The sequence below is a fragment of the Heptranchias perlo genome, chromosome 5 (genome assembly GCF_035084215.1).
Source record: "Heptranchias perlo isolate sHepPer1 chromosome 5, sHepPer1.hap1, whole genome shotgun sequence".
NCBI classification, from domain to species: Eukaryota; Metazoa; Chordata; class Chondrichthyes; order Hexanchiformes; family Hexanchidae; genus Heptranchias; species Heptranchias perlo.
Window position 1 is genome coordinate 48,305,178 of NC_090329.1, and position 23,056 is coordinate 48,328,233.

Below are 23,056 nucleotides of genomic sequence, written 5' to 3' on the forward strand. Positions count from 1 at the left end.
TCCTTAACACCAACTCATTTTCCTGGGTCAAAGTATCTGAGGTGGTATGTGGGAGTGACAAAGCAAGTGATGCAGGAGGTGAGATCAAGGGGTTCTGGAAAGGGAGCATGGAACAGAATCTTGGTCTAGGGATCTTCTTTCTCTCCTGCTGCTCCTACTCCTACTTATCATCATCATCTCCCCAGCCCCCACCCCCGTTGCCGTGATGCATACACAGGAAAGGAGGATACAAGTTACAAATCATAGAATCATAGAATGGTCACAGCACAGAAGGAGGCCATTCGGCCCGTCAAGCCCGTGCCGGCTCTTTGCAAGAGCAATCCAATTAGTCCCACTCCCCCGCCCTTTCCCGTAGCCCTGCAAATTTTTTCCCTTCAAGTACTTATCCAATTCCATTTTGAAAGCCACGATTGAATCTACCTCCATCACCCCCTAAGGCAGTGCATTCCAGATCATAACCACTTGCTGTGTAAAACGTTTTCCCTCATGTTGCCTTTAGTTCTTTTGCCAATCATCTTAAATCTGTGTCCTCTGCTTCTCGACCCTTCCGCCAATGGGAACATTTTCTCTCTATCTACTCTGTTTAGACCCCTTATGATTTTGTACACCTCTATCAAATCTCCTCTCAACCATCTCTGCTCTAAGGAGAACAATCTCAGCTTCTCCAGTCTATCCACATAACTGAAGTCCTTCATCCCTGGAACCATTCTAGTAATTCTTGTCTGCACCATCTCTAAGGCCTTCACATCCTTCCTAAAGTGCAGTGCCCAGATTTGGACACAGTACTCCAGTTGTTGACGAACTAGTGTTTTATAAAGGTTCATCATGACTTCCTTGCTTTTGTGCTCTATGCCTCTATTTATAAAGCCCAGGATCCCGTATGCTTTTTTAACCGCTTTCTCAACTTGTCCTGCCACCTTCAATGATCTGTGCACATATACCCCCAGTTCCCTCTGTTCTTGCACCCCCTTTAGAATTGTGCCCTCTAGTTTATATTGCCTCTCCTCATTCTTCCTACCAAAATGTATCACTTCACACTTGTCTGCATTAAATTTCATCTGCCATGTGTCCACCCATTCCACCAGCCTGTCTATGTCCTCTTGAAGTCTATCACTATCCTCCTCACTGTTCACTACACTGCCAAGTTTTGTGTCATCTGCAAATTTTGAAATTGTGCGCTGTACATCCAAGTCCAAGTCATTAATATATATCAAGAAATGGGTGAACATTACCCCTTTAAGATTACGGAGACATATACGGGTGCAAAAGTATTAGGCACACTGATGAGATAATCGTAACAAACATATTCCACTTCACATGCAACAAAACACAAAATGTCCCTTTGTTTCAGAACTTATTTGGACAAAAGGAATCTTGGGAGCATCATCCACTTTCTATAAAATGGAATTTCAGATTATGTTGGGTACAACAATGAGATCCTTACCTCAGGAAATCAAATAAAGGCCATAATAGTGTAAATGGCACATTTCTGTGGAAGGAAGGAGGAAGATGGGCTGAATGGCCTCTTCTTTTTCCATGCTTTCTTACATTGCTGTTGCTCTCATCCTACTTATGAAGGGTGCTTACAAGACACATGCCTGTAGTAGATTGCCTTCACGTCCCTCAATCAACGATTGGTCCATGATATCACATTACCTAAGGGGGAAGTAATTACGAAACAGTTGAAAATAAAATAAATAAATGGGCATGGAAAACAGTGGAGAGGGCAGGTTTGTAAGATTAATAAGTACATGTAATATGTCTGTGTGCACATACATATATGTACATTCTTCACTTCTGCTAAAAAGGGTAGCAGCTATAAATTAAAAAAATAATTTCCTGTAATGCAAAAACAATATAATTCAGGAATCAATAAAACTTCTAGCACAAATTATCTTAAATTTATCTCTATCATTGCATTTTATTCCAAATGCTAGAAATGCACAGCAGGTCTCTCAGCATCAGTATAAATGCTAATAGATCGAATATATATTTCCAACTTTTTCTGATTTTAAGATTTCCAGAATTTGCAGGGTTTTTTTCTTTCATCTCTAATTTTATTCTAGGGGGGTTATTTTAACCTAACCCGCCCGGGTGGCAAACTGACACAATCAGATCAGTCGTCTGTTTTACAGCCCCCCCTCCCCGATTTTACTTTCCATTGAAGGCTAAAATTACACCTTTTGCATCTTCATATTAGTTGTGATTTCATTGTGTGCAATGATATGTGAGCACCAAATATTAATCAAAGACACTTCTGCAGTATTTGATTTTTGGGCTTTGTGACAAATCAGAGAAATCTTTAATTTCACTGATCGCTGTGCAAACAATATTTGTTGTACATTCAGCAAGTTTGTGAAAGGTTACTTACTGCACAAGACAGATTGTTTTTTTAAAAAAAGTAAAAGTGCAGAATAAGTGTTTTTGACAATAGCAGATATTTTTCATTTCATAAATCGCTACTCCAAGACAAAATGGTTTCATAAGTATCCTGAAATGTTAATAAGTGTTACGGATGATACCAGGAATGAGAAACTATAATAAGAAGAGACTTGAGGGGATCGACTTTAACTCATACTTTAATTCCTAGGCCTCATCTGCATACTATTGGACAAATGTCTGCCCAAAACAGATGGAAAGCAACCGCTGGCTGGTTGACGGGAGCAGTAGTTCGGGTGGCCAGAGGCCACTGGCTAGTATTGAAGGAAAGTAAGCAGGCAAGTTGCTGGGACGGTCTCACAGGAGGGAAGGGAGGGAGGAATTCATGGTAGGGAGGCCCTGACCTTCCTTGTTGCTCCACAAAGGAAACACTTCCACTTCCCTTGGAGGCGTCTTCATCCTCCCAACAGCTATCGATCTGCTCAGCGGGAAAGTCACAGCGGTTTCCCTCCAATCAGACCCAAAATAAAATCCAATCGGGGTCCCATTGACGGAATTTCATGAGGCTCTAGCCTGCTTCCAATGGCTGACTCAGCCACCGACCTGCGGTGAACGGTTAAATTGGTGGCTAGCGGGATTCCAGTAGGAATGGGGTGACAAGGCTGAACTCTGTCTCATTCCTGCTGGATGGGTTGTGTTAATACTTCCCCCGAGTATTTCCATTAGAGTGGAGAAAGCAAAGAAGACATTGAGTATATTCAAGCCTGGGATCGATGGATATTTGGACAATATGGGATATGGGGATAGGGTGGGAAAGTAGAGTTGAGGTAGAAGATCAGCCATGATCTTACTGAATGGTAGAGCAGGCTCGAGGGGCTGTATGACCTACTCCTGCTCCTATTACTTATGTAAGAAAATTATGAAGACTTGCAACAGGGAAATAGGCTATTCGGCCCAACCAGTCCATATTGGTTTTTATCCTTCATGTGAAGCAATAGTTCTAATCCCATGTGCCTGCTCTGTTCCCATATCCCTTTATTCCTCTTTTCTTTAATCACCTATCTAACCCATGGTTAGTTGTTCACGTGGTCTCTGCTTCAATCACTAACATTCCAGTATATTCCACACCCTCACAACACTGTGTTTTTAAAAAAGTTTCTCCTGCTCTCTGTTCTAAATTTCTCGCATTTAATCTTATATCCATGTCCCCTTGGCCTAGACACTTCAATCACTAGAAACAATCCGTTTATATCTACTCTGTCCCATCCCTTCATAAGATTATACACTTTCATCAAATTGCACAGTAATCTCCTCTGTTCTAATGAAAACAGCCCCAATTTTTCAAGTCGTTCTTCGTATTTGTATTTCTTCATTTGACACAGCATGCTAGAGAATCTGTGCTGCACCCTAGCTATTTAATAGAGATTTTCAAAATTGCGAAGAATTTTGAGAGTGAATAGGGAAAGGTTACTTCCTCGGGTTAAGGAGTCAATGATGAGGAGTCATCAATTTAAAATTGTTACCAAGAGAGGTTAGTAGAAATGAATTGTTGTCGTTGGGGCAGAGACCATTGCACCTTTTAGGGGAAAAAGTCGATACATTTTTGAAGTAAAGGAAGATACAGAGCTAAGGAGAGAAAGCAAGGTGATGGAATTAGCTTTGGATTGCCCTAGCAAAGAGTTGGTACAGATTTGATGGGTTGAACGGCTTCCTTCTGTGCTTTAAAACTCCATGGTGGAAGTCCTGCCCAGTGTTAGTTCCATCTATTCACAAAGGTGAGCTTTATGCAGAACGGAGCTTTTAGTGGCACAAAGGATTTTTTCTTGAACGGGATTCAAATTCTCAAACTGCAATGGTGGGATTTGAATTCATGTTCCCTGGATTATTAATCCAAGTTTTGTGTATTTCTAGTCCAATAACATAACCACTACACTATCATACCCCTTGCAACTGTAAGCTGCAGAGTTCCCAGGTTCTGCAGATAGTGTACACAATGTTGACCATGGCCATCATTTCCTGCCAAGCACATTGCATTGCTTTTCTCTCAGGAGGTGGCCTGGAGTGGGGAATCCTATGTGTACTCGCCTCATGCAGCAACACTTCCGTTTAACCATAAAACAGCTGAGGATTTTGGATGCTGTGCTCCTCTAGCACTTGCCCAGAGATTCCTTTTCCTGCCTTCACTCTTTTTTTTTGCCACTCAGATTCTATCACCAGCCACAAATGTATTCTCCACATTCAGGCACTTCCCTTTATGTATCTTCAGTAGCACAGGGTATTATGCCTACCCTCTACTGTGCAAGCTCCCGGTGATTGGCACATTCCATGCTGGAGCTTACATTAAATATCAAATTAGACTAATCGTCAGGTGTTGACAGTGCTGGCCCTGTGGATCACAGGGGAATGCATTACTCGCTGAGCAGAATCCCTGCCACCCAAGTGCTGTGACTGGAAAATCCATCTCTAAATGAACATGTATTATACAGCTAGGTTGGGTTATAAGGATTTCCTGCATGAATGAAATCTCTAAGATTTTTTGAGGCCTGTAGTGATAATATATACAATTGTTCAATTTGCTTATCCCTTCACTGCAGTATTGTCATGAATAGTAAGCATTCATGTTTCTCTCATGACAATACTGCACACGTTCACCTTCTATTAATGACTATTATAGCTAAGTACAAAATCATTTACAAGGTTATAAGGTTGTACTTTGTGGCGTGCCTACTTGTGGTGCACTTGATAGGGTAAATCTTCTGCATCTGCAGTCCCAGCACAGAGCACCAGGCACTGTGAGCACGTATCAGATCTGGAACCACACTGAGCCTGAGGTATGAAATGGGCACAAACACTCTAGCAAACAAAATGCAGCTAACCACAGAACTACAGCCCAGTAGAAAGTGGCCACAAGCCTGCTTTTCCAGATATGCAATCCCCTTATCCTGCTGTGTACCTGCTCCTCCAGTGCACAGCACTTCTATTTCTCTCCTCTCCCTGACATCCGGCAAAGCCTGGACACCTGCACGATACAGCTATTTTGGTGAGCAAGTACCTGTCCTGCTCTCCCCTGTGCTAATTCCTTTGAGCAGTTCAAGTCTTGTTATGTCACGTTACTACTTCTGCAACGTTGGTCACCCTACTGTGGCGTTATCCTACTATAAACAACAATAATATTGTAAGTTAACACAAAGGCTTTAATTCTGCCATAAACCTTTATTCAACCACAGTGAACCTCCAAATAGTGCACCAACAGCAATTTCTAGGCTCACGTTTCTTGCTAATAATATTTATACATCATGTAATCCATACTTAACTTAGTGTGAAGATTGGAATAAACTTGAATTCTAATGTTTCAAAACATTATGTAGAGATTGAGAAAGTTTAGTTGGTAAAGGTGTTTTTGATGAACTTTGCATTGGAATAGAACATCTAGAACCCTTACAGATCAACAGTTTGTTACTAATTCCTGGCAATAAAAGGCACACATGGCATAAATTATGTCATCCGGTTCTCCTGTTTTCTTGACCTTTCATTTAACACAGCTAGATAGGTGCATGATCTTTAGTTATCTTTAGAAGCTTGACACCTGTTCAGGTCACTCTCAGCCTTGCTCTGTGGGTGGAAGTGTGGCAGAGTGGGCACTGGTGACCTCTGCTCTTGATCCTGCTGGAGTATATGTGGAACTATGGGCACATCTTGGGCTTCTGCCAGAGGAGGAGGTGGAGGAAGCAGTGCTGGATGGCTACTAGTGTCACAGCTGGCATCAATGGCCAGGAAAAAGTTTAAGATTTGCCCCTTAGCCTTTCTAATCTTTTTTGCTTCCCCTCTATATTTTCTATATTCAGCTTGGTTGTCTTTTGTATTATTAGCCCTAGATTTGTCATATCTTTTTTTAAATCTCGTTTTTGTTTCTTTATTATTCCAAGAAACTCCCATTTTTGCTGCACCACCATTTATTTTGTGTGAATATGTCTACTCTAAACTATAATCATCTCCTCTTTAAGTATTTCCCCTTGTTTGCACATAATGTTATCTGCCAGTTTTTCTTTCTAGTTTATGTTGGCTCGCTCCCTAGTTGTCTCTTTAAATTGGCTTTTTCCCAGCCAAGTACCTTTTATCTTTAACTGTTCCCCCTCCTTTTCAATTTTTAAACTGGACCTTGAACTCCCTCACCTAATGATAATTTTTCCAGTTTCGCATTCCCAGTGAAGAGCTTCATAAAATGGGAGCACACACGCATAGGGAATTCATGCATTGAAGTCAACAAACCTGAGAATAATGGACAGGAAACCATTTGGCCTGTAAATTGGAGCACTGAGTTCCATGTCCAGTGTCTTGATATGTGCTCCCCCTGCATGAAGCTGTGCACAGGAGGCAGTGCTTCTAATAATCTTTTATAGTTTGTGGCCGAAATCAGGGAGATATAAAATTTTAACTTATATTTTTGTCTCTATCAACTGAATATAATTGATGTCTCTATGATATTAGGGCTCTTGTTGTAAATACATTGATATAATGATGAAAAGAGGCAACTACTCTTTTGAAATGTTCATTTACCTATTTTGACTCACCAATTTTTCTGTGCCAACTTTCTTAAATTCCCTCCCCTCCTGAAGGAATTTGTTGCTAGAGTACGGATCTATGGAGATTGGGCATCCTTTGCTTTCTTGCTGAGGGGCCATTATTCCTTTGTGTGAGCTCGATGGTGAGCATCATCAAGATATTATACTGTGGGGGGAAATCAAAGATCAACCCAGTCATGTCCTAATCCAATATCCACACATATGCGCTTCCAGTAGAGATCACTTATCAGGAGTGGCAACCCAGGCTAATCCTTTTTTCCCGCCTGATCTCATGTGCCAAGACAAATTGTAGTACCCCTAGTACTATCCTAGGTGAGATTAGCTGACTCGCCCTCCAGATCAAGGATTGAACCTGGCACTTTCTTAGTATGGTTTAGCTACTCTTTGGATATATTTATTTAGCCATCATGGTGAATCCTTTTAGTGAAGTTTTATTGAAAACAAAGTTGCTTGTTTGTGAAGTTGGTGAAAGCTATTTTTGTTTGTCTTATTAATTGAGGTTATGGATTGGATTCTCTGACTTTGCTGCACATTTGTAAAATCAATACAGGTTCATTACATTGCACGCATGGCCTGGTTTAAAAAAAGGTTACATACTGTTTGGTGAATTTATTTCTAATCATTTACTTCATGCAGTCATAGGTTGACAAATAAAGATGATGATGAGTTCACTGTATGACTTCTTTAGACATAGTGATTGAGTGCAAATGCATGCCTGATGGTAACAATCAAAGAATAATATACTATGTGGTCAAAATAAGCGTAATGATCAATTTGTTTCATTTCAGTTAATATGCTGGAAAAATCCAGCTGCTTCTTAGCCTGGTTCGACTGCAGTGCCAATGATAGGATTGCTAAGGATTTTGTTTCTTGTAGGCATCATGCAAATAATACAGACATTACAATGTTAGGGTTTTGCCTTAGATATCCTCTCAGGTAGAGTGGCACAAGTCAATCATGTAAGTGGTCTGAGCATCTTGCATTTAGGGGTGTGCACTATCCAATATTTAACTACACAAAGCATAACCCAGAGGTGTAACAATCGTGTCCCCATGTGAGCTGAATTGTCTTTTGCGTGAGTGCTTCTTCAATTTCTTCAAAAGTGGATCAAGAAAACAGATCTGACCGAATCATTAAGTGTTTTTTCACAGTGAATGAACACAGAGCAACAGTTATGATTAGTACATCTTGTCTGTGCATAATAATATAAGATATAAACACCCTAGGCTTCCTCAAATCAGTGGGCCATCTTGCTTGACTTAAACAAAGTAAATTCTAATTACTTTCCTGCTATTCTAACCTTCTTGTGGTGCTTGCTGAACCTGACTGTCCTCACAGTATTCTGTTTTTTTTAAAAAACCTTACTCTCTGTGTCTGTCTCTTTTTTTAACTACCCCTGTTCACAGCCAACAAAATAAGTATGAAGTGTTTATTGGTAGCCAGGACAGGTTAACGAATTGCTTATTTACAACCTATGAGGGAGTGATTTATTAGTATTTTAACCAACTATCATCTTAGTGACTTTTTTAACATGTGTGAATATATTATACTTAAAACTCAACATTCAGAAGTAATTCTTTTTCCAAATCCTTTGTGTGGAAAAATGGGCCATGGTAATATTCTGTAGCATGCCTATAATTTTGAAGACCTCCACTGTGACACGTTGTAAGCCAACATAGTCCAAGCATTTAAAACATTGTTTTGGCACTCCCAAGTACCAATCTACAAGATTCCTGGTTTGCCCATGTTCCCTTTATCTGCCCTCTGCACAGTTATGAGGATTGTACAGCGGTGACATTAATCGTAGTTGCATCATGAAGCCCATGGGCTCGATTTTAGGGTTGGGTTACCTGCGGGTTTCCAGCGGGTTGGCCCCGAAAATCCCGATCTCCGGTCACGTGACCGGATCGCGCCGCAATCCCGGCCACTTCCGGGTACCGCGCTGACGTGCGGGGCTGCGCGCGCAAGCCCCGCTGGTGGGAATCCCGCAGGCAATTAAAGTCAGCGGGGTTCCACTTGAGAGTACTTAACTTACTCGTTGTGGTCAGTTAATGAGCTGAAGCAGCTGTCAAAAGAGGAAGTGTGGGATTTTAGGTTCAACGCAGTCAGTTTCCCACACTGGGGGAAACAGTCTCCATCCAACCAGGCGTGTTGCAGCCAGCAGCCTGTGGCAGGTGCCAAGGTGCGCTCCACGGGGGAGAGCCCTCACCCACGCAGGAGGCCACCGCGTCACATAGGGCAACCCCTGCCCTCCACCACCCCCCGCCAAGCCAGAGGACAGACCGACACGAGACCGCAGCCCCAGTCCGAGGAACCACACACCTACCCTGCACAACCCCTCAGACCAACACCTGCCAGTTGGGTGGTGTGTGGACACCCTCGGAGGACGAAGAGCATGACCAGCACCAGCAGCCTCGCAGTCCACGCCGTCCGCCGCAGAGACGTGGATCCCCCCAACACGGTGTTGTTGCACGCCCACCTGCACAGCAGGAGGGAGGGCTACCGCAGAGAGAGACGCGTCGCAGAGGGCACTACCCTCGCCACAGGGTCCACAGACCGAGGCGCTGCTCCCCGGACCTCTCCGAGCAGCAGTGCACAGGGAGGCGCAGATTCGCTCGACATGTAGTCGTGGAGATCTGCAGCCTCTTTCATGCCGAGCTGCTCCTGGTTGGCCCCAGCACCAACTGCTTACCTGTCGCTGGCAAAGTCACCACTGCCCTCCACACCTTCTCCTCCGCATCCTTCCAGGGTGCAGCCGGCTACACCGCCGATGTCTCTCAGTCGTCTGCGCGGACGAGCCCTGCAAATACACCTGCACCTACTCTGCAGTAACACGATGGGTGGCATCAGTGGTGGGTCCTCATAGTGATACCCAGGAGCGGGCATTATTGGACACAACGGACAGGATTCGCGGAGACATGGCAGTGGTGGTGTCAATATAATGTGTGCTGTTTGTTGCTCTGAAATTCAATATGGGTAACACCCATGACAAACCCTCAGACACCCTTGTGCACCCCCTTCATGCTGACGAGACGTTTGCCTTACGCTGCTTACTGCACATATGTGATGCATGCCCTGTGGCTGCAGCACAGGTGGTGGCAGGTTGAGTGAGGCTGGCCGTGAGGGAGATGCACGAGAGGGTGAGTATGGGATGGAGCCATGAGATTGTATGAGGATTGGGTTGCGTGTTAGTGGCAGGATGAGTACTGGCGAGGTGAGTAGGTGGAGGTAAGATGAGGACGGGGTGTGAGTGGGTATGAAGGGTGATGTGACAGAATAGTGTTGGCGGTGCCGAAGGAGATGTGGGGTGGGGGCAGTGTTGTGGCAGACGGAGTGTAGGGGAAAGACTTTGTGTTCTCACTGTGGCGGACCTACTGCGGTCATTGCAGCGCCTCCTGCACTGTATGCAGGTGGGCCATATGTTGGTGGCGCAGGTGACCCCCTCTGCCACCTCGAGCCAGGCCTTCTTGGTGGCAGAGGCAGGCCGCTTCCTCCCGCCCGCCGGGGGGAAGATCTGTGTCCTCCCCCTCCTCCTCACCCCATCTGATGAAAGCTGGGGTGAGGCATCATTAAACTGGGAGCAGCCTTCCCCCTGGGCTGCTCCATGCTGCAATTTGTCCCATTGGTTGCAGCATCTGTCAGTGGAGGACTGCCCCTTTAACTAGAGAGCCTCCAGCTGACAGATCGTACTGCGCATGCGCAGCCCGACCGACGCGCAGGCCAGCGCCGTGGACCCCGGAGGAGCAGGTAATTGATTCCTATTAGTGGGTGGCCTGCCACGATCGCGTGGGCAACCCACTAATTTCGCCGTCCGCGTTTTCGACGCTCCCGGAGGACCACCCGCTGGGAACCCGCAGGCCTGCTAAATTCGAGCCCCATATGTCGGTACAGCCAGTTCTATTATCCTCACTTCCTTCAAAGAACAGTGTTATGTTTTGATGCCTCAGCTGAAATTGTCATGTGTACCTCCCAAGAACCATGCATTGATGTCTATTATTTTCTGGTAGATTTTCAGGCTTAAGGAATAATATCCTTTCCGATATAGTCATGCCATAGGGCTGTTGAAAGGTGTAAAAATGGCTACATGTGTAATATCAATCATGTCCTGTACTTTAGGGAAACCATCATTTTGGGGAAACCAACTTCAGCTGCCACTGAAGTGTATTTAGGTTAGTCCATGGCGGAGCAAAGCTTCAGTTACCTCGTCAATGAGATCATGGACAGCAAAGTGAATCACTCTTGTGATGTCCTTGTGAGAACCTGAAATACCCTTGACATAAAAGGTGAGCGCGGTTGTGACCGTCATGACCATTGGTAGAACAGTGCAGATGGTTGACTGTCCCTGAAGATCTCTGAACCAGGTCACCAGGTCACTGTCTCCCTGCAGCAGCCGAGCCTCATCATACACCAAAGATCCGTTATGTAAGGTATCTGATTCTGGTACCATACCTCTGCTACCTGTAATAGTTTGTCCTGAGTTCTGCTCCTCTTATTTCTTTTTTGCTCTTTGTGCTGTCATATTTCAAGTTACCTAGCAATGGGGTGCTGGACCATGCTATCTGGTAGATAACTCTCCACACTATACACTTCTGTCACTGCTTTGCAGATACTTCCAAATCTTGCCCTTCATTCATCTAACACCTGTTCTGAGTTGATGTACAGGCTTCAATTTTGTTTTTTGCCCCCTCCATTGTTGTATTTTACTTAGTAATGCTCCTGTGAAGTGCCTGGGATGTTTTACTATGTTAAAGGTGCTATATAAATGTTGTTGTATTTAAAGGCCTTAACAAGCAAAATGTTTATTTTTCTGCTAATTTCCATGAATACATTTTAAGATCGGATTCTGTTTATGTATGTTTACTTTTTCATAACAGTTAAAACATACAGGAAAGTTGGTTAGTAGTTTTTCTGCTTACATATTTTTTTCTGTGAAATGTGTGGTTTAAGTAAGGAATGGAACATTTTCCATTTCCGGCTTCCAATGTCAGCAGCAGGATCTCTAGTTCAATACAGCCCAGTTAAATGCAGATAAGGCTCTCTGAAGGTTAAATTCGATAACCCCCAAATCCAGGCGCGGGGGTCGTGGTGCTAGATTAACCCGTGCCCGGTCGTTTCGACGCAGGCAGCACTTGAGATTCGTGCTATCTGATCATTTACCTGATTCCGGTGCGAGCAGCCAGACCTAGCTGTGATGACTTCTCACCAGCATGGAGGCCCAATATCACGTGAGTGCCTTGCACCTCTTAAAGGCAGCCTGCACCTCTTATTTGCAAAAAATAAGGTACGGGTCCGCATGGAGTCTGAACGGAGATCAGACATCGCACATGTAAAACACAGATGCAGGTCCCGTCCCTATATTTACAAACTGATGAATTATGTTAAAACACTGAATAAAGGTTGCCCACTACTAAATCCCACATCCCCCAATCTGCATGCCAGACCTCACCAAACTGCTGATCTGAGTTTGTACCAGGCCTGCGAGAGAGCATGCACCAAGGTTCTCGGCTGATGCACTAGAGGCCTTGGTGCAAGAGGTGGACAGAAGGAGGAGCATCTTGTATCCACAGGGGGCAAGAGACATATGCTCATGAGGCAGTGGGAGGCAGTAGGGGAAGAAGTCAATGCCATGCGCATAGCACCACGAACATGATTGCAATGCAGGAAGAAGTTCAATGCTTTGACATGAGTGGTCAAGGTGAGTGAGGTCAACTGTCAAGTGGCATCTCCTACCAACTGCACCACTAGCCTTATCCACTGCTCCATGCACTACACCCCCCATCATCCACCTACCAACAAACTTTCAATCAGTACTCAACTCTTCCAATCAGATGCTTCCTCTCACCCTCACACATTACCACTGTTGCAAGCCGCGTACCCATAACTCAAAGGTCACACGTTGGCAGCTATTCAACCGTGACAGGCACATCACCAAACATCCTGCAGGACACTCTCTGTCACACGTTCCTGTTTCTTGCAGGAGAAGGTGGTGCATAACAGGAGGCAGCAAGTGGCAGTGGCATTTAGCCCCTCGAGCCTGTTCCGCCATTCAATAAGATTATGGTTGATCTGTGACCTAACTCCATATACCCGCCTTAGCCCCATATCCTTTAATACCCTTGGTTAACAAAAATCTATCAATCTTAGATTTAAAATTAACAATTGAGCTAGCATCAACTGCCGTTTTCAGAAGACCAAACTTCTCCGACCCTTTGCGTGTAGAAGCATTTCCTAACTTCACTCCTGCAAGTCCTGGCTCTAAATTTTAGGCTATGCCCCTAGTCCTAGTATTCAAGTATAGGAGACTTCCAAAACAGGTACAAATGTATCAGCAGCCAGAAGCAATAATCCAGCAACTAACCTGTAAAGCCTGCATAGTCCCTTTAAATAGTGCTGGGGGGGGGGTCCTCCAGACCCTCTACGACATGTTCAGCTGTTCGTGGTTAAGATAGTGCATTGGCTGGAGTGTTGAGTGCCAAAATGGTATCTATCCCTTTAAGTCAGCATTGCACACTGATCTAATGTATATTCTCCTTACTTTACATGGTACCAGCGTTCGTTATCTGCGTGCGCGCAAACACCTTTACCAAGATGATGTCTGGCGCACATCATGCTAGAAGTGTGCACGCACATTCCAAACCCCATTTTGGGACCTTCGGAGGCCCCGTAGCGCCTAAAAAAAACGGGCACTACACGGCCCAATTTATCGCCCTCTTTGTCTTATAAATGTACTTTAGCCTTAATCTTGGGGGTATAGCCTTACTGCACCTGTGTGACATTTTTCCATTTCCCTCACCACCCATCCTGTGGCCTGTGGATGAGATTCCATGTCATTAGGAAAATAGGAACTGAGTTGATATTGCCTAACTAATTTTTGGCTGTGAAATGTTATTTATATATTTTTCTTCTTGAAATATCATTAATAGTCGGAGTTCCTCCAAAATTCTGTTGGCCATAAACCACCTAACCAGAACTAATATAGTTGATAATTATAAGTATATTATCCCTTGGTTGTGCTATTTTATGTTGCTGTACACTTGATGTTAATCATTACCTGCTATCAGCCAGAATATGAATTTAATCCTTAAATTAATATATGAATTTATTTGGCTGAGCAGTAATCCATAACAATTATTTTGTGCCAGAGGACAAGAATATTTATTTTTGTGTAGCTAACTAAGATAAGAATTGAGGTGTAATTTTAGTAAATGTTCTCCTAAAACAGTTACAGAACACTGCTTCATAATGCTGATCAGTAAGCCTTGGGCAACTTTCCGGAAAATTATTTCTTTAGGCATAGAAGGCTGACAGAGCTGGAATTCTCCACATTCAGGTAGGACTTCCGTCCACCTCTTGGATACACCTCAAACCCGACCCATTTTCCTGTGTTCATGTCTGTGAACTCAGGATCAGATGTATGATTTTTAATGACTTATGAGAGCATGACCATGATCTGTAAAGCGATCTTGGTCAAAATGACCGCGGTGTCAGTGCACCCGTAATGGTGGAGTGGGAAGCTAACCTTCCCAACTTGCCAATTAATGAAAGGGGATCTGATTCAATCTTCCAGCACCCTTTCACAGCAAGTGGCCCTGCCGTGTCCCCACAGGCGTGGCTACCGTGCCCCAAATATTACACTGATCCCATACCAGAGATTTAGGACGGGGTTAACAGCCTATCTAAGAGGCGGCCAGAAGTCCATGCTGAATTGTAGATTGTAGAAGCAGGTCTCCTCTGATATGCCCAAGTAATTATGCCTGGGTCATAAGCCATAATTCCTGGGCCACCTGCAGCTGAATGCCAGGCGCCAGTCATGCCAGTAATCTTACCTTTCCCCCATCCATCAATTCTTCCTCCTCCTCCAAATCCATAGGAAGGTGCAATGAAATGCCAATGGCCAGCATTACTTGCAGGGGTAAACTGCGGGCAGCAGGAATGCTGAAATGGGAGATGTGCACCAAAAGGAGTGCTGAATTCTTATCCTTTCATTTAAACCTTTGCCGTTATATTTAACTTCTACCATTGCCTTGCCTTACCATATCTCTGCATTGTCCCCCAACTCTGTACCCAATGACTCTTCATTGTTGTGATTCTAGCCTCTTGTGCATCCCTTCTCTCTTTGCCCAACCATTGGCAGCAGAGCCTCAACCATCTGGGTCCTGCTGTCTGGAATTCTCTCCCTAAGCCCTGTCATCTCTCCACCACTCTCTTCCTCCTCCTTCAAAAACCTTCACAAATCCAATTCTTCAGCCAAACATTTGCTCACTCCTACCAACTTCTCCTGGCTGGGGTTCCACTTTCCAAATGCCATACGAACATACAAAATTGACAGGCAGGAAAAGAACAACTGGACCGTCAAGCCTGCCCCACACTCATGATGCCTGGAGCAAATCACCCCCAATCCATGTAATCTCCTGGGAGAGGCAAAAAAACAGAAGAAAATCCAGTGCCAATAAGAGAAAAAAAACTCTGGAAAATTCCTCTCTGACCCCCAAAGGCCATCCAAACCAGTCCAGGAATGCCTTGGGTTGTTTTGTTTTACACTAGAGGCTCTGTTCTTGTTGAATTGAAAGAAAACTGCAGCAAGCAGATGGGGGTCTTCATTTCTAATTTTGCAGGTTGCTAGAAGCAGCTTTGTGAGCATGCTCACTTAACATTGTTGCAGAGAGATTAAGAACACTTTGTAGGAAAGCTGCCAAAACCATCAGCGTGGTCTTCTAAACACAGTAGTCTATTAAAAGGTACCCAAAATGGAAGAATCACCTGGAGAGGTGCAAAGAGGAAAAGATAGCTCACTTGGGCATCTCCGTTTGGGAAAGTGGAGGATTACCAGTCATGGGAGACCAGAGGGAACAACAGGCCACCATTTATTCCACCAAGTGATGTTTAAAAGATTGTTTTGATTCAGCTGTATATTTATGGCATGTTATTCCCCAATATTGGACCTAATTTTGGCAGGAAATGTCAGGCATTGGTGATGTGCAAGGACATCTAGAATTAATGCTATCTGGGAGAAGTCACTTTGATCTGTTACCACTGTTAACTAAGGAGAGCAGGTAATAGAGGCATGATCATCATGGCAATTTAACACAGATGCCTTGCTAATTTAAAAAGTGACTTAGCTGCATCTGGAAAAACAGAGATGCAACTTCATACAAGTGTAAGCAAATCATGGATGAGTCGTTATTTCCTCTAGGTCAACACAGAAGAAGCAAAGTCATCATTTCCGGCTTCTGCCACAAACTCCACTCCCTCGCCACTGACTTAATTTTTCACTTACATACTCAAGGTTTGGACCATGACAGCTCCTTATTCTGGAGTATCCTTTAGTTATGGAGTTTGCAATTTAATTCACATTGACCAAAAATCAGTAAATTATTGAAAATGTGTGGAAAGCTGCACGTTTACAAATTTGTAAAAGCTTAGTGAATAGGAGCTTAAGTCTAAAGTGTTAATTTTAACTCTGAAACTTCTAATGGGATACAATATAAAAGATAAAGAATAAAAGATTGGCACTAAACAAAAAAAATTATATTTATCTGTGGCTTGGTCACCTTGTAGGCAGTGTGGATTGCAGAGCACTGCGCCATGTTAAAGGGCGATTCAAGCGACAGACAGAAATGGAAGTAGCAATAATAACAGGCAGTTTATCTGTTTCTAACGCCACAATCACCAACCATCTGTGGTTCCTGTAACACCCACAGCAGACAGCATGCACTACATTATATTTGCTCACTAACCCCACATAAAAATATTTATCCATGAATATACCCTGAAATCAGCACTTAGCTTTACACACACACCCACTTTGCTTCCCTGGTGACTGCCAATTTTCTTTGAATCTATCTAATCCACAAGATCAGAACAAGAAGGCAGGCAAATCTCAGTTGCACTGGATTTTTAAGTACAGAAAACTGTCTTCTGGTGGATTTCGGGGAAGGACCCTATGTTTTTGATGTCTTACCGACATGTATGTATCATTTCTAGTTTTGGGCAGCATGTCAGAGTGCAGCCAAATTCTTTCCATATTGTTTTGGGCTAATGAAGAGCTCTGACTCATCAAAGCCCCTGAGCTACATTTCTGCTTTTTGATTAACTTTTGGCTAAGGCCTCGTGCTACAGTGTGGGGCTCTCCTATTGGCCAGTTTTGGGTCTGGGTCCAGGGGACCAGGCCCAAGTGTATGGGCCCAACCCAGCTAGCCTTGAAGTGGCGGCCACTTTGTCGATAAAATCCCCTGTATTGATTTTACCCAAAGGACTAACTCATTTTATTCAAGTGTTTTCAATCCTTTCTGGTGATTCTGTCATGCACATCACAGTTGCTACATAAGGCAGTAAGAAAGCAATGCATAAGAGATATAGTCTCATTTGAGGATTACATTATGTCCTCTAATTCTGCAATCAGAATCCAAATTAAGTAAATTACTTGCTTCAATATTATCTATGCCACTCACCAAATTAAACTCATTCACCATGATTGCGTCAATCCTTTCTCCACCAAAAACAAGTTCCTTCTGTATGTCTGCTTTCATAATTTAGATCTCTAAGAGTCCTTCCCTGTTGCTCTGCTATAAACTCTCCAATTTATCAATATCATTCTGAAGTTAGAGTGGCCAAAAGTACCCCAATATCCTGAATGCACGTCACTGGTGATCTCTACAAGGTTAAAACTACTTGTTTTATATTTTAGCACTATCACAGCCAATGCAATTTTAATGAGTTGGGCATTGCTACCAAAATTGGATGATTGCTGTCTTTTGTTATTGAGTGTGACAGATGACTTATCCCTCTGAGCACTGAATGCACAGTTCAGTATTGGAAGCCCCTCTAGGTGAACCTGGTGAGATATTGTTTGGTAGATGGCATATGCAGAGTGGTTACTCCCACGCCATCTTGAGTTGAGTTGGTATACAATTCAATTTCTTTTCTGTCCTCAGGTTACAGTTTTATAGTCATAAAATGTTTGAAATATTTTCAGATGGAGAAACTGAACCTTGGCCTAAGCAGAAACAATAATTCTGTGTTGTTTGTCTTCTGATATTTGACAATTTCTTTATTGAAAAGCTCAAAGAAAAGGCTGAGATGGAGAATTTTGACTTAACAAATATCACTGTTAGACACTCAGCAGAATTTCACATTCACTAGTATAAATTACACTGACTTCAATCTTCACATCTTCTCATTCTCTCTTGACTCTCTTCACTCCCACTCCTGGATGACCTGTGTTGATCCCCTTTAGACTCATGGACCAGCTATAACAGTATCCCTAAAACCATTAATAATAACCACAAATATTTGCATTTTTGTAGCACCTTTAATCTACAAACAATGTCCCAAAGCGCTTCATTGAAGTGAAATAAAAAAAAGAATGCTGAGGTAAAGAAGGAGACAATACGAGGGGTGGCCAAAGGTTTGGTCAAAGATGTGGGTTTTAAGGATGATCTTAAAGGAAGAGAGAGGCGGAAGGATTTAAGGAGGGATTTCCAGAGCATGGGACCTAGGCGGCTAAAAGTACGGCCACCAATGGAGAGGCAAAGGGAGGGGGTATGCAGAAGAGGTTACAGTGAGTGTTCATCATTAGGGGGATTGTACTGCTGGAGGTGATAGGGCCATGAGAGATTTAAACACAAGGAAGGAAAAATTCGGTAAGGGCCGTTTTCGGGCAGGGGTATCGTGATGCGGTAGTACCCCGCGCCCGACGGGCCCCTGTGTAGGCAGCACGTGAACTTTGTGCTGCCTGCTGTTTACCGAGAATGAGGAAGTTGGAAATGGGGCATGTACAGTGCATGTCATCAGCAGCCTGCACCTCTTAAAGGTACAGGTGCACAGTTCAAATGGCAGGTACACAGCTTACTTGGAGAAGGGAAAGATGGCCATGAGGATAGCAGGACCGGCACAAGAGAGGGCCCCACGCTTCGCCGATGATACTCTGGAGGCCGTGATGGAAGGGGTGGACGAAAGGAGGATCAACATGTACCCGCAGGGTGGCAGGCGACCTTCCAGACTGCAACTTTGCAGGCATTGGCAGGCTGTGGCGCAGGAAGTCAACGCCAGGAGCATTGCACCACGCACGTGGGTGCAGTGCCGAAAGAAGTTCAATGATTTGACACGCGTGGTCAAGGTGAGTGAATGTAGTATCAAGTGGCACATCCTGCCAACTGCACCACTGATCCACGTATCACAATCCCCGTCACCCACCCACCAACAAACACTGCCCATCCATATGCAGTGCTGCACTCGGCATGCTGCATCTCACCCGCACATAGTACCACACTTGCAGGCCAAACAACCACCACTCACAAGTCACACACACTGGCAGCTATTCGACTATCACTGGCACATCACCCACACATCTTGCAGGATACTCACTGACACACTGTCCCCTGTCTTGCAGGAGAAGGTGGCGCAAAACAGCCGGCAGTAGGAGCGATCTGAGGGTGGACGGGCAAGCTCACATGTCCTCAGCCCCCTAGAGGAGACCGTGCTTCGGATCATTGGGAGGGCCATCACAGCAGCCATCACAACATTGCCACGCTGGAGGTCCCGGTGAAGGGGGTCTCTGTATATCTAATGCTCCTTCTCCTCCCATAATCTTTTCTGATTCACATGCTGCAGATGCTGTCAGCACGCACGTCTTACTTGCTCCTCTCCCCACTCCACGACTCAACTTGTTTCCCTTTGTCATTGCAGATACCCAAGAACATGTGGCGGAGCCATCTGAGGAGGAGGAGGAGGAGGGGGACACTGAAGCCACACTGTCACTCGATCTGACACTTGCTTCCACCAGCTCAGAGACTGACACTGAGCGTCCTTTAGAGGCTAGGTTAGAGGAGGGATCTGCACGTGGTGAGACACCGAGCACAAGTGCACAGGAGCCGGGGCGGGGGGAACGGATACCACAGGTGCCAGCTCACCGGAGGGCGAGGTCGCTCACTAGTTCTGCTGCAGAGGAGTCAGATGAGGACTTCGATGGGCCAGGCTACAGAAGACGGCTGATGGACGTAAACCATCAAATGCTTGGGGCACTGGAAAGTCTGCCAGAAAGCCTGTGCGCAATGAGAAAGGGCATGGAGGAGTCCAGCTCCAACTTGGCACAGGGCTTTGCACAGAGCTTGGAGCCCATCCTTTCCAAAATGAAACGGGTGGTCACCTCCATCAGCGCACCTGTGGAACCCACCATGATGCAGCGTCCGATGACTGATGTTACAGCTTCCATTGCAGCACAACATCTGCCATCCAAGGTCTGACTGCTGCATTTGCAGCTCAAACTGCTGCCTTGGAAGCTCAGACTGCTGCTATTGTGGGTCTGGGGACCACTTTGGAATGGGGCTTCCAGGACGACACAGCAGTCCAGCAATCCGTTCTCCAGGATTGGTGAGGCGCTGCCCAGGGAAAGTGGCAGTGGCGCCATGGCAGTCGGACATACTGTCCTCTCTCAGGACGACAGCCTTCCTGCTCCCACACCTGCCACTCCGCCACTGCCCCTGTTGTTGCCCATCAGCCAGCCAGGCCAGACTTCTGCAGCCCATGCTGAGATGGTGCAGTCTGAAGCCGGGCCCTCCTGGCCTAGAGCTGCTCGAGGTCGTCCTCCAAGGCCATCTGCACGCTGCTCCATTGAAGGCCGGCAGCCTCCCACCACCCACGCTCCAGCCACTGGGGAAGCACCTTGTAGGAACACTAGGATAGATAAAGGCACACAAACAAAAGGCACTAAGGGAATGCACAAGGGTGAATCGTTTGGTTATGTTTGCATAATTTCATTGATTCATTGATAAATGAAACTTTGATTTTGCATTTGGTGGTGGTTTTTATTTATGCAATGAGCTGAGAGGGAAACCAATGTGTAATCAGATGGAGGGCGATTTGATTGTCTTGTGGGAGGGGAAAGGTGGGGAGTGTAGGACTGTTGGTGAGTTGGGGGATGTACTTTAAATTATTGATAGCGGGCACGGATCAGGCGAGCAGGCAGAGCCCTTGCAGACATGGCATGTGGTTCCTGTTGCACCTTTGTATCTTTCTCCACTTCCTCTTCTGGCTCCGCCCCTTCCTCCTCCTCCTCAGCCTCCTCCTCCACCTCTTCCTCCTCAGCCTTCTCCTCCTCCACCTCTGGCTCAGGGTCTTCTCCAATCATTGGTGGCAAAGGCTGGTCTCTCATGATGGCGAGGTTGTGCAGCATGCAGCATACCACCACGAATCTGCCCACCTGCTCAGGGGAGCACTGCAGGGCTCCTCCAGACCGGTTCAGGCAATGGAAGCATTGTTTGAGGAGGCCTATGATGTGCTTAACGAAGTGTGTGGCAGCATAGCTCTCATTATAGGCCTGCTGTGTACGAGTGCGTGGGTTCATGACCGGTGTCATGAGCCACGGTGTGAGAGGATAGCCCTTGCTGCCCAGTAGCCAGCCTTTGACTTGCAAAGTTGGGCGAAAGATAGCTGCCACGTTTTACTGCCCTATGACGAGTCTGACTGCTCCCAGGGTAGCGGGCATCGACCTCCATGATTCGATGTGTATGGTCGCACACCAGCTGCACGTTGAGGGAGTGGAAGCCCTTTCGGTTGACGAAGACGGCTGAGTTGATATGCAGGGCAATATGCGTGCAGTCAATGGCACCCTGCACCATGGGGAAGCCAGCAATGCGAGCGAACCCCCGTGCTCGCTTGTTCTGCTTGTCTCCATGGGAGAGGGAAGATGATGAATTTGTTCCTCATCTGGTACAGTGCGTCTGTGACCTCCCTGATGCAGCAGTGCACTGCATACTGCGAGATGTTGCACATGTCGCCAGGCCTGAAATGCTCCTGAGCCGTAGAAATTGAGCGCCACCATGACCTTCACAGCCACAAGCAATGCTGTTGGGGTTAAGGCTGTGCATTGAGTTGAGCGTTAAGTTCCAAAATGGTGTCTATCCATTTAAATCAGTGTTGCACACTGATTGCACGCATTTTCTCCCTACTTTACATGCTTCCAGCATTCGGTATTTGCACTTATTCCTATACCGAAATGGCGTCCGGCGCATGTCATGCTGGAAACGTGCGTGCACATCCAAGACGCCATCTTGGATGTCAGAAAGGCAGGGTAGCGCCAAAAGAACGGGCGCTACACGGCCCAATTTAGGACCCAAGGATGATTACTTTAAATTGAAGGTGTGGAGGGACCAGTAACCAATGTAGATCAGTGAGAATAGAAGTGATGGGTGAGCAGGGCTTGATGTGGGATAGGATACGGGCAGCAGAGCTTTGGATGAGCTGATGATTGTGAAGGGTGGAGGATGGGAGAACAGCCAGGAGAGCATTGGAATAATCGAGTCTGGAGGTGACAAAGGCATCGATGAGGACTCCAGCGGCACACGGGCTGAGATGGGGTTGAATGAAGAATATTGATTTATTTTGAATATCTTATCAACCTGGACATTGTGTTGTTTTAAAAGTTGAGAAAAGACTTTGCCACTGAATCTTTGGTTGGTTTAATTACTTAATTGTGCCAATATATGACAATCATGTTGCCTCCTTTTGTAATTTCTGGATGCCTGAAATGTCATAGAATCATAGAAAGGTTACAGCACAGAAGGAGGCCATTTGGCCCATCTTAGATGATTCTGTCATATTTGCTGCTGTGAATTAATTTCACATCATTTTGTCCTAAGAGTGTATCTCTATTGTCCTTTGCAAGTATTGGCTAAATCTATAATTTAGAAAGTAGAGTGGAACTTACAGGAGCCTATTCCCATAAGAAATGAAAGGGAACTAGGGAGAAAATGGAAGGACATGCCTTCATAAAATTATGAACTAATAACATTTTCTTTTTTGTGCTTTATTTTAATTAAAAATGTTGCACAACATCAGGGGATAAATAATACAATATACATTTGTGTTTTCAATGCATAAATTTTACATGAAACTTCATTACAAGCTCTATTGAAACAAAGCTCATATTACATATTAATCAACGTCCAGTGGTGTTGCACACAGGGAATCAAGATCATTTGTAGTCTTCAGGCAAAGTGGAGTTAGAGGATGAAGGGATAGTTGCACCAAGGCACCCAAATGTAACTCAATTGCCATTTAAAGTCATGCATTCCATCTTTATTTTAATATCACAC